Source organism: Equus caballus, chromosome 5 (assembly GCF_041296265.1).
Source record: "Equus caballus isolate H_3958 breed thoroughbred chromosome 5, TB-T2T, whole genome shotgun sequence".
Lineage (NCBI taxonomy): Eukaryota > Metazoa > Chordata > Mammalia > Perissodactyla > Equidae > Equus > Equus caballus.
The window spans coordinates 78,200,180-78,212,777 of record NC_091688.1 but is presented as its reverse complement, the minus strand read 5'-3'; the positions used below and the strand labels follow the sequence as shown (position 1 = coordinate 78,212,777).

Below are 12,598 nucleotides of genomic sequence, written 5' to 3'. Positions count from 1 at the left end.
TCTTGAATGAGGATTTTTAAAAATCAGATTCTCCTTCCTCCAGACGGACCTGACGGTGTTCCCTTTTTAATGCCCTAAGTGTACATTCAACTGGAGTTATAAGAAATCCACAAAGTCTTGTTTCTTTTCAGTTATTTATTCATCCAACAAATATTTATCAAGTGCCTGTTCAGCGCTAGGACTGTTCTAGGTGTGAGGATTCAACAGGGAATAAAACAAAAAAAATCCCTGCCCTCGTGGAGCTTACATTCTAGTCAGGGGACACAGGCTATAAACAAGATGCATAATTCTACGAGATAGAGATAAATACTAAGAAAACAAAGCAGAGAAGAGGAAAAGGACGTATTTGGGGGTCTTTGGTTTGGTGTGTTTCTTTGAGTAAGAACCTACAGGAAGTGAATTCTGTAGATATTTGGGAGAAAAACATTCTAAGAAAAGACAACAGCACGTGCAAAGGCCCTGAGACAGAGCACGTGTGGCAGGCTCAAGGAACAGCAAGCAGGTCAAGCAGCTGGAGCACAGTGAGCAAGCCAAAGAGTCGAGGAGTGAGGTCAAAGAGGTAACAGGCAAGAGAGTCAGCGGCTGGTTGTACGGCTTCACAGATCATTGTCAGGAGTTTGGTTTTTACTCTGAAAAAGACAGGAACAGTAGAGTGTTTTAAGCAGAGGAATGACAGGATCTGACTTAGGTTTTATCAAGGGCATTCTGGCTACGGGGTGGAGAATATCGCAAAGGGGCAGACGGAAGAACTACTCTCTGCCGTGTGATCTTGGACAGGTCACCTAACCTCTCTGTACCGAGTTATTCTCATCATTAGAAGGACTTAAAGAGGATCACTTCTAAGCCCCACTCTAGCCCTAAACTCTATGATTCTGAATTGATTTCCTTTGTCCTTTCTACAGGTATAATTTATATCAACTGTAAGCTTGATTTTTTCTCAAAACTTTCACTGAAGTGGAACTGAGTTGAAGAATTTAACTTGACAAGAGATATTTCATGCCAACTCCATGCCGCACACCCAGAACACAAAGATGATAAGACACAATCCCGCTCTAGGGAAGTCCACAATCTGGCAGAGAAAGAAAATAAGTTCTCACGAGGCAGCAGGAGAAGTGCCGTAAGAGAAATTAAGGGAAGAAGCAATCTGACAGGAGAAGCCTCACCAGAGAAGCTGACAATGGAGACAGGCTGGACAAGTAAGGAGAAGACCACCAGAGAAGAGGAGGAGGGGCAAGTACAAAAGGAACAGGGTATGAGAGCACAGGCGTGATTGGGAAACCTCAGGAGTCTGGTATAGTGTGGTTCATGGAGGAAACAGAGGGAAAATAGCTGAAAAAGCAGGCTGAGCTACACTGCTGATAACCGGACACCCCATGCCAAGGATAATGGAACAGCAGAGACTTTGAAAATGCAAGAAATGAAAACACAGATCTATGTTCTACAAGGTACCAACCAAAATTAATGACTAAGTGGAGACAGATGCTGAAGCCAGGAGAACCAACTAGATAGAAGATGCCTGCAATAGTCCAGGTGAGATGATGATTTGGAAATGGAGAAGAAAATGCCAATTGAGAGCTGCTAACAGTAAGCCACAGTGGGATCTGTGTGATTCAGCTCGAGGAAAAAACCAGAAGGAAGTTAAGCATGCCTGAGGCTCCTCGCTTGATAACTGGTGCCATTTACTGACATGGGAAATAAAGGAGTTGAGACTGGGGACCAGAGAAATAGTATGTTGGGTTTTGGACTTAGTCTTCACAGAAATACCTACAGAACAACCAGGTGGCCACTGGAAATAAGGGTATGAAATATAAAACTGGGAGTTACTGCCATAGACGAGACCACTGAGGCACGGAAATACGAGTAACTAAACTTGGACTGAGACGAGAAGGGAAAATGGGACCTGGGAGAATGCCAGCACATGCACTGAAGAGAGATCCAGAAGGTAAGGGGAAAACCAGAAGTAGTTCCAGGGAAACCAAGATGATAACACGTGGGAAAAGAGGAGAGTGAAGCAGCAAACATATCAGAGAGGTCAGCAAAGATGCTGACTTTTGAACAGGAGCCCGGAATTTTGCACTTTGCACCTTTTCTAGCACCCTGTCACGGTGTGGTGGGCGTGGGAGCCCACCAGCCACAGGGCAAGAAGTTAATGGGAGGTGAGAAAAAAAAGAGCCAAGAGCTAAAAACCACTCGCCCTGACAGGCTCTGTGTTATCAAAGATTCTGTACCATCAGGAAAGTTTTATTCAACACACTGTGGAGGTGTAAGGTGTGAGAAACAGGAACTAATCTGCTGGTGGTGATCTGCTGATGGTGGAAAGGAGATTTCTTAGTTAACACCTGGGTCTCGTGGGACCACTAATCCTGAAACTAGCAGCCGGCATTCAGAAAAGGCCAGTTGCTTCTGCTAAGTGCTGAGGACAATAGTCACACGCACTCATCCAACTTCCAGTTAGGCTTCTCACCTCCATATTCTTCTCACACTAGCATCCCTAGTCTTTCTCTCTTAGCAGAATAACGCTAAGCAGCAGGGACTACATTTCTGCTCAAAGCATGGTAAAAAGTATAACAAAAAAACATAGCACCAACAACCTGGCCTGACCCTGGGAGCCCATAACGCGGCACCTTCACACAGGAAAAGGCTTTACCAAAAACACCAGCCGGGACCCAGAACACTGGGACCAAACTCCTTAGTGTCAGCAGAAGCTGCCTGTTCTTCTGTCTGCTTTCTGAGAAGCAAAAAACGAGCTGAAGGAGGAGAGTCTTTAATCCCAAAATTATTCTTAATTTCCAATATAGAACGCTTAGAAAAATTTGAAAGCCAACAGAAAAACTAACAGACTTTTAAAAATGTGCATCTACAGTCCTTTCTCCTTTACCCTCTACAAAAAACAATCCAACCCCCAAATGATCATTTTTCTTGGCTTAATTTCCCTATTTTTGTGATATATAATTGGAAACAGATTGCTTTTTCCTGGCTTCAGAGAACAGGATCTTCAGGGTTCTAAGAGCTGCCAACTACAGAATCTCAACCTTAGCAAAATTTCTTTTGCAAACCTCTTACCTATATACCTACTTGAAATGTAATGCCAAGGAAAATATTTAAATCCATTATTATGCAAAAGTGAATTTTCCCCTAACACATTAGACACTCCCCTCCCCTTTCCCAACCTCCCTAACCAGTTAAACTAAGTGGATTCCTGCTTTGTGTTCAGCTCTCTCCCATTCGAACATTATCAAAAGCCCTACCCAGCAAGGTATCTATATGGGATACTTTCTGGAACTATTTTTAAGAATCTAGTAGAACTGGTTCTATAGGAAACCTCCTTATTAGCCCAGACACTGGATGAAATTAAAACCTGGAATATCTCAGAAAGCAACCACTCTAATAATAAAAATGCCACAAACTGAAAAAGGCATAAATACGAAAAAATGTGAAATCTATCAAGTAGGTCATCCTTCCCCTGGTTCCTGCGTCAAAAACATGTTGCATCCAGCGGCTGGGCAGCAACGGGAATGGAGAATGTGATGGATTCAAAACAAAAAGACAGGTGTGTCTTCACAAAATTTGTTGTTAGCCTAAGTATTTTTCATGATTCAGATGGTGTATCATGAATACAAGTAAAATCTCTAGAAAAACAGAAAAATAAGAAAACTAAGAGGAATGTCGGCTCAGAAAGGCTTTTTTCTCTAAAAAAGAGAGAGACCAGCAATAGTAAACATAGCCATTTAGAAGATCAGAAACTTCTCCCACACACATAGGGGAGACCTTACACTGCAATGATGCAAAATGTATGTAATGAGTCAGGGGTACTTTCCCTCAAAGTTAGATGCAATTTGACAACCAATTGCACAAAGTTTAATATAACAAAATGAGACATTTATTCTTTACGGACAGTCAGAAGAGAATTTTGTGTTGAATATGTTTTGTTTTAAAGAAAAAACCAGAAAAGAGATAACTCATAACAACACAGGGTGTATCACACAAAAGTACTTCAGGGACCACACAAACACAAGGCTTTGAGATTAGAGTCTAAGTATTTGACCTCAAATAACCTTCCAAGGATGAAAAAAAAAAAGCCACATTCTGCTCCAGCAATCATCATAGTTAATTATGAAATGAAATTTGCAAATAGCCACCCGTGTATTTTTGCATCTAATGACCAATTTCATACTGTCAAAACACATAAATCACTAAAAACGCTAACAGAATGATACTCCCAAAAAGGAATCTTTTCCCACACCAAACTGAATTAAGTACTCATCAAGTTTCCACTAATAAGAGTATAATAAGAATAAAAAAAGAAATCCACAGCTCTGCTAAAAACCACAGACCTTCTCCCAGGGCAATCTGATCAACAGGGGAGCTCGGGGACTATTATCTGTAAAAACTGTTTTCTGAAGATCATTTTTTCAAGGACTAATCAACTTAAATGTGTTTTTACAAATGGCCCATCTGCAATTTCACACAAAAACCTGACCTTCAGGCTGTACCATGGAAATGGATTATGTGCTCAGAAGGATGGATGGACAGGTGCTTCTTCTGCAAACAGCACCCAACTCTGACCTCCTTTCCTCCAGAGCCCAGTATCTAAGAGTCAGGGAGAGTATATGCTTCTGCATTTCCATCCTTTTTCTTAAAGTGAAGATAGAGCTAACATTTCAGACTTAATTCCAAATTATTACTGTGGCAACAATTTAACATTAAACGCTAAAAATGAACTTTGCCAGGCTCTACTATCACTCAGTCCTCCTCCCAGACTTGAAGAAGCCTTCAGCACAAACACCAGACAAAAACTTTTTTCCTACAATTATCTTTTTCTTTTTTCTTTTTTTTTTTTGAGGAAGGTTAGCCCTGAGCTAACTACTGCCAATCCTCCTATTTTTGCTGAGGAAGACTGGCCCTGAGCTAACATCCATGCCCATCTTCCTCTACTTTATACGTGGGACACCTGCCACAGCATGGCTTTTGCCAAGTGGTGCCATGTCGGCACCAGAGAAGCGGAACATGTGAACTTAACCCCAGTGCCACTGGGCCAGCCCCCTACAATTATCTTACAGCAGGAGAGATCAGGAAGGCCTGAGGGCATGGGTGCAGACCTTCAGGAATCATCTCGATTTTAAATACGGTCTCCACCCCTTGTGAGTATACCCATAGTTGCAGCCTGTTACATCTTGATGTTTGGCTCGGAAAACTGAAAAATAAAAAACGTAGAACAAGATCCAAATGAGAGTGGCCTCAAGCAGAATTTTTATGAATGTTGCTTCAAATACTAAATATTGCACACATCTTGGTTAAGAGATAAAAATCATTATTCTCTAAGAGAAGGAAGAATGCTCAGAAATCTGTGCTAAATCTTAAGCAAAGACTTTGCACGAGAGGAAAATCAAGCTCAATGTCAGTTAACAAGCAAATGTGTTATTTCAAAAAATAGAAAACAAGAAATCTAGAAATGGACAGAGCCCAGGAAATGGACCCAAATCCTTTTTTGTAAAGCCCTTCCAAGCAGTGTTGATGTATTTCAGCTTAACTAGAAACCAAACAAATTAGCAATAGCTTGTCTTTTACGAAATGCTACAAAAAGACAATACTATCATTCTAAGTGTTACTCTGAAGATACAGAACCAGAGAAATCACTGCCATGGATCTTGGTGCGGTCATTTTCTCCCAAAGCCACCAACGCCCTGGATTCACTCTTTTATATTCCAAACTGTCCATGTTCCTAGAGGCAACAGGAGATTGCCTTTAAGTTAAAGACCCCTAAAAACATTTATCTAACTTGAGTAACGCAAGGGTCAAAAAGTAGTTAACATTTTTTAAGTTTCAAAATTTCAAAAGAAGTTTAAAAACACAAGAAAAATGCTCCAGTGGACAGACTGAAACAGCAATAAAATCATTATAAAAATAACTGTTAAGAGTAAAGAAAAAGAAAAAAATAGAAACTGTCCTCATTAACTAATGAATCTGACAATTATAATTAGTTTCTGTCTAACAGCAATGAAAAAAGAAAAAAATACATTTCAAAATGGATTATCAAGAACAGGGGTAATTCAAAATGACCACACAGCAAATATTCCAGGAAAAATACTGTAGCAATATAATACTTACCAGTCCTCCTCTAAATTTCAACTGTTCTGTTAAGCTTAAAAGGTAAAGTCACAATTTTCCACAGATTGATGATCCCAGGAAATGGGTCATCAGTTAGGTACTAAAGAAGTAATCATCTTCTTTGTAGTCAAAGGACAGTTGAGTTCCCTGGATGTTTAGACCCTCAGAAAAGAAAGAGTCACCTGACTTTTACAAGATACAACCAAGTCTGCATGCAAAAAGGAAAGATTAATTCCTTTGAGTCTTAAAAAAGAATGGAACAATACTTTCCTTTAAGCAAACCAATTTTGTCAATCTATAAAGGCTTTCCATGACAAAGCCCTAGGAAGCCTTAAGGCATCTTGGCCCCCTGCTATCAGAGGGCTGAGGGAGGACAGCGAATTTGCCAAACTCCAAGACCAGGAACGTAAGCCTATTAGGGAGTTGGGGGTTGATAAATATTTGCTGAATGAGTAAACTAGATGAAAGCATGGAAGACTAAATTAAATGCTAAAGAGCCTAAATGAAATGCTACTCTGAAGTGTAAATGCAATGCTGAGATTTAGAAAGATAGGACTGAATGTGAGGGTTATTTTAAAATAGGATCCACTGGACCCTAACTTGGTAAATGAAATAAAGTTAAGTCCATACTTTCTGACACACAAGAAAGGAAACTGGCCTACAAAACTGCAAAGATTGAAACCTTTTTTAAAAGTCAGTTTAACTGTTTTTCCAAGCGTGTTAATTCTTAAATATTGTTCACATTACATTTACAGGTATGAGTGTCCATAGACACATCACACCTATACCAGACAAACAGACTTCTGAACCATTAATAAGCTAAAATATAAGCCTCTGAAGAACACACGGGAATAGAAATGCTGTTACTCAGGATAACAATCCCTTATTGTCTTGCACTTGGAAGATGTTAATGAAAAATGATAATGACAGGATTGTGAGTGCATCAACGTCCCTGAGAACAAAGTCACTATATCCAGTTTTCTATAAAAGACAAATGATGGTCATTACAATAGGATTCACAGTGCATCTCTCTGGACTCCCAGTTCTCCTAGATAATTTGAAATATTACTCAAAGTACACAAAATCATTTTACATACACTTCTTAAGGAAAATAAATGGAAAAACCCCACATATGTGTGCATTTAATATCTGTCCAGCCACCAGAGAGTTCTTGACATACATCCAACATACAGGCCCAGTCCTCAAGTTCATTCTTAATCAGTTGAAACTAAACCCAGTTCTCTACTGTAAATTCAAAAAGCAACCTGATTATTTTGCTAGATAAAGCCACATTTTCCATTTCTGAAATGTATGTTTAATACCCTAAAAACTGGCTTACTTGCCTCACAGACATCAACAGTGTTCTGCTCCCCCTATTGGCTAATATTCAAAATAACAATGAATTCCCCAGGGGCCGCCTTTTGAAGTGCAGGGGTTCAAAAGTAAGTTGGTGATTTTTATATCTAAAAAACATGAGCTGGATCAACAGTTGTTAAGCAAAGCTGCCATGTAATGGTCAGATTCCATCAAAACAGGAAAAATTAAAGTGGACGGATGACAAAGACAAACTGAAGGGCTGAAAATATGCTGAAGCCTTGAAACACTAAACAATGCAGAATTAAAGCCAAAAGCAGAGAACACTGAGAAACAGAGCAACATCCTTTAACTGACACAATGGCATGAAATCAATTTCACTTTAATAGCCCTTAAGGGGGTAAGAATTATTTCCCTGCCTCCTGTGCCAACCCCAAGCTGTTTCCTAAGGAAGCCAAGTAATGCTGACCAGCAATGTCTGGAGAATTCATCAAAGAAATTAAGAATTAAGATCTGAATTAATTAATACAAACCACAGTTCTACTTATAATTACTTGGAGCCAGTTTCAGAGGTGCTGCAATTTGGCACTCCAGAAAGGATATCACCTAAATTAACCACAGGTACCTTATCCCTGTTTCAAGAGAGATGTGTTCAACTCACATGGGAAGCTGAACCATGGGAGAAAACACTCGGAATCTGATGCACTTGCTGCTCTCTGCTGAGTGCCTAAACCAGCTCTGGAGAGAGACGGAACCAACAGAAAGTTCTATGTACAACCTGGGCAAGGAACTAACCTCTAGGATCTTATCTGTACAATGGGGCTATTAAACTGTTTTTACCGCAGAGTTGGTGTGAGGATTCAGTATCCCTAAGGCATTTAGGAGAGTGTCTGGCACGCAGTTTGGGTTCAATAAACGTTAGCTATTATTATTATTATTACCAGAAAGAAATGGTTAATTCCACACTGAAGTAACTGTTAGCAGCCTAAAGTACCACTTCAGGAAAAATAAAAGGTCTGGACACGTGCTTTGCTACTTGTACAGACTTCTCTTCCTCCCAAACCGCTCACTTACCTTTCTTGGAAGGGAGAAGGAGCTCAGAAAAAAACCTGATTCCCCGTGTCAGTCTGACCCTCCTACCGTCCCTGGCCTCGCCGCTCCTCCCCGGTCGCCGCTGGGCTCCCAACAAGCAGCGCTAAGGGCCGCGCAGCTGCTCGGCGCCAGGCACTGTTCTAGTGCTTTACATAAACTCAATCATTCTATCCTCACAGCAACCTTACGAGGCATGCACTATTATTCCCATTTCGCAACTAAGGAAATGGAGCGATTTTCTTCTGTCAGCTCTTTTTGTAGACACTAAACCCGTAAATTCTACTCTGTCAAGGTAATTCATACTTGACAAGCCGGCTCCCTACTCTATGTCACTCTGGAAAGTGGGGCAAATGCCCTAATAAGAAGAAGGCTGCAACCAGATTCTCTAGCAACAGTCCACGACTTCGAAGCTTGTTTTAACTACGTGAACATGCTAAGAGAGGCCTTCAGAATAAACTGGGTGAGGCGGCTAGCAAGCTCAGGGGGTCGCGCCTGGCGGGGACCCCACGCTGCAGCGCCCGGCGCCGCCCGCACAGCCCCCGAGGGCGCGGCCGGCCGGGAGCGCAGCGCACGCTGGTGCGCGAGCGCCGGGGCCGCAGCCTCTGCAGCGGCAACTGTGCAAACCCACAACAAACCTTTCCCACCGCCGCTGTCACGCGCCCCGTGGGAAGGGGGCGACGCGCCCCGCTGGGGTCAGGAGAAACTGCGGAGAGGAAGAGTGAGGGCAGGCGCGGAGGAGACGTCTTCCCCCGCCCAGCTCATCGCCCCGAGGCTGCCCCCCGGGGGCGGCCACTCCCCACGCACCGCGGGTCCCGGCTGCTTGGAGCGTAAACACTGTCGGACCGAAGCCGCCCCCGCAAGCCCGGGGGTCCGGGAGGCTGGAGCGACCCCGGCCTTGCAACAGGCACGGAGTCCCGCGCAGCGCCGACAGGCACCGCGCAGCCTGCAGAGCCCGCGCCGGGACGGGTGCTGGGCTCGTAGGGGCGTCCGGGCACGGGCTGCAGCGCCGCAGGGTCGGCCGGCACGTACCTCGGAGGCGGTGTGTCAAGCGGAGATCCACCCGCCGCCCGCTGGAGGAAAGCGGAGGAAAGTTTCCCCGCCCAGCGCTCGGCGGCGGCGAGCTCAGGCAGCTGCTGCGCCGCGGCGCAACTACGCCATCCGGACCCGCCGGGGACTTTCACCTCCTGCAGGGAGCTCCGGGAATCGCGCAGGGAAAGTGGCTGGGCACGGGAGCCGCCGACTTCCCTCCCTCACTCACTGGGAAGAGGAAAGCGCCGCTCCGCGTCCCCGAAACCCTCGATTACCCCCATCGGGCCGACCCAGCGCACCCGCTCTGCCTCACACGCGGGCGGGGACGGGCAGGGCGCCACAGCAATCAGCGCGCGGGGGGAAGGGCGCTCCTCCTCCGCGTCCCCACCGAGGGCTCCGGGCCGCCGAGAAACTCCTCCTCCCGCCGCCCGCCTCCTCTCTCCTCCCCCTTTTCCTCCCGGGCCGATGGATGAGCCCCGAGCGCTGCTTGAGCCAGCGTTTCCCTTCGGACCGAGGAGGGAGGAAGAGAAGGAGCGCGCGGAACCGCCGGGCTGCTGCGCGCCCGGGTTGGGGCGGCGGATGGGGGTCCCAGTCCTCGGAGAAGAGCGCGGGGGTCGCAGGCGCGGGCTGTAGGGATTCGCTCCTTCAAACGAGGTCCTCTGAACTTTCCAGGGCTCTCTGGAGGAGTGGGATTTTTATTTGGTTCCCTCTGTCTTGCTACAAAAGTTCTAAAACCTTCAGTAATCTGATCACCCCCCTCATGCCCACTCCCTAGCAAAGCCCCCCCACGCACACATTTATTCTTTCCCTGGTTGTTTTTCCCACCTCCAGTCCTGCCTGTTATCTCAAGATGCGCTCTGCTGGTGGGCTCCCGCGGGGTCTTGCCTCCTCCTCTTTAACAGCTGAGCGTGCATTACCCAGCCGTTCGTCCTGCTCGCTAAATACGTTAATACAAATAAAGGAGCTAGGTCAGCATGACTGGCGTTACCCTACGGTAACGCCTACGGTTGGCGCGATATAAACGAAGGTGTTGGTGGCCGTGCGACTTCCTGCATACAGGTGCGTGGGAACCTGTAAGAGTTGCTAGAGTTGACGGCTACAGTAATCAGAACACCACTTTGATACTCCTGTTTACACCTCGTTTTTGTAGTAAAAGATATGCTTAAATCACAGGATACTGTTTTACCAACAGGCTGGTGAAATGACCATGGGCTGACAGGTTTCAGAGACCAGACTTCAGTCCTAACTCTGCCCTTAGACTGGCTCTGGGACCCTGGACAAACGGCTTAAACTCTCCAAGTCCGTTTTCTTCTCTAGAAAATGAGGAGCTTGGCCTAGGAGACCTCTTCCGGTTCTGAAGTGTTAAGGTCCTAGGCCTTTACTATGTTGGAGAGTGGAATGGGGGGGTTCTTATATTATTACATATTATTATTACTTGGAAAGTTATTGGATTTTCTTTCTTTGAGAGAAGAGGCAGTATTTCTCATCCTTTTTCTCTTGTACCTATACATAGAGAATGCACCCAATTGGAGATTCTTTCTTTTTTGAGGAAGATTAGCCCTGAGCTAATGTCTGCCGCCAATCCTCTTTTTGCTGAGGAAAAGTGGCCCTGAGCTGACATCTGTGCCCATCTTCCTGTACTTTATATGTGGGACCACAGCATGGCTTGACAAGCGGTGCCATGTCCTCACCTGGGATCTGAACCAGCGAACCCTGGGCCACGAATGTGCAAACTTTGCTGCGCCACTGGGCGGGCCCCAATGGAGATACTTTCACAAAGGTCAAATTGTCATTGATCTCCTGGATTACTGCAGAAACTTCCTCAATGAACCATTCATTCCTTACCAGTATTTATGGAGCACCCACTGTGTGAGAGGCTTGGCCCAGCTTGGAGATGCACACAGGCTCAGAGGCTGAAGGAACGAGCAGTCTGGGTGGAGTAAGCCTCAGCTATGATGTAGTTGATTTCTCATAGACTCAGATTACATAATATTCATGCCTTAAATTGTCAAGTTTTAGCTTCAAGTGCAGACGTGAACACTTGAATTGGGTGTGAATATTTAATCCTCCATTTAAATGTATCATGTTAAGGCTTTCTCATTTCTCAATAAAATGGCATGGTAGAAGAAGAGAGAGAAAAACCAAGTCCTAGATAATTTAGGAGTGTTTTGTTTTTAAAGAGTGATGAAGTGACTGTTCACAATGAAGCCGCATTCTCAACAGTGGAACGGTCAACATCTATTGAACAATTACTCTGTGCCAGGCAGAGCCCTAAACATTCCACACATACAAACACATTTACTTCTCACAGCCCTTCAAGGCTATACATAAACTGAGCTCTATGTACAAACCCAAGTATTTAGTGAGGCCTTATAACTTGCCAAGATAGTAGAGCTAACATGCGGGAGGGCCAGGATTCAAACCCACCTCCATCTAGCTTTGAGGCCAGGTCAACCGCAGGGACATACTACCTGTCACCAAAAGCCTTACAAATTGGCAAAATGAAAGGTTTGGGGGAGTTTCGTTTGGTTGGTTGATTGGGCTTTTTTTTTTTTTTTTTTTGCAAAATGTCTTTAAAATTCAGGGCTATTTAATTAGTTTCAGTAGAAGATATGGAAAAACACAAGAAATTACATCAGTATTTACCAAACTAACAATGTCTACAGAGGTGTTTTCTCTTTAAATCTTTATGCTAATAATGTGATATTGCTTGCAGAAATCCAGACACCTAAACAAAGGTTTAAAATACAATTTTTGGTCCCCCTGCAAAGCTCTAGAAAAAGAATTCCCTTGCCTTTTAAAATTAATGGCAATATTAACTGATTCCTAGGGGGATGAATCCTCTCCTTTCATTGGTTTCTTATGAATTAGGACTGTGTTCAAGTTATAGTATTTGTCACCGTAAGATACAAGCTTCCTTTGGTCCAAGATGGCATTTTGGTTATTTGTTCTGAATTCTTTCCAAAAAAACTGTAAGCAGGGGATGAAACAAAGAGGTGCACTTTATCTCACTTTCGTGAAAACATTTGACAGCAGAGTCTCAGGGATTTACTGA

General features: G+C 44.2%; 1 protein-coding gene across 8 annotated transcripts in view; it reads right to left on the bottom strand.

The window, feature by feature from the left end:
- Positions 1-10,491, bottom strand: part of TGFBR3 (transforming growth factor beta receptor 3) — a 187,383-nt gene extending 176,892 nt beyond the window's left edge. Inside the window, exon 1 of one of the 8 annotated variants that reach the window (XM_070267306.1) lies at positions 10,369-10,491. The gene's annotated coding sequence lies outside the window, so the exon portion shown is untranslated. Of the gene's footprint in view, positions 1-8,496; positions 8,675-9,149; positions 9,288-9,318; positions 9,933-10,368 lie in introns of those variants that run through there. The other 7 variants (XM_023641670.2, XM_023641671.2, XM_070267304.1 and 4 more) reach the window with 7 other exon arrangements.
- Between the last annotated feature and the right edge of the window lie 2,107 nt (positions 10,492-12,598).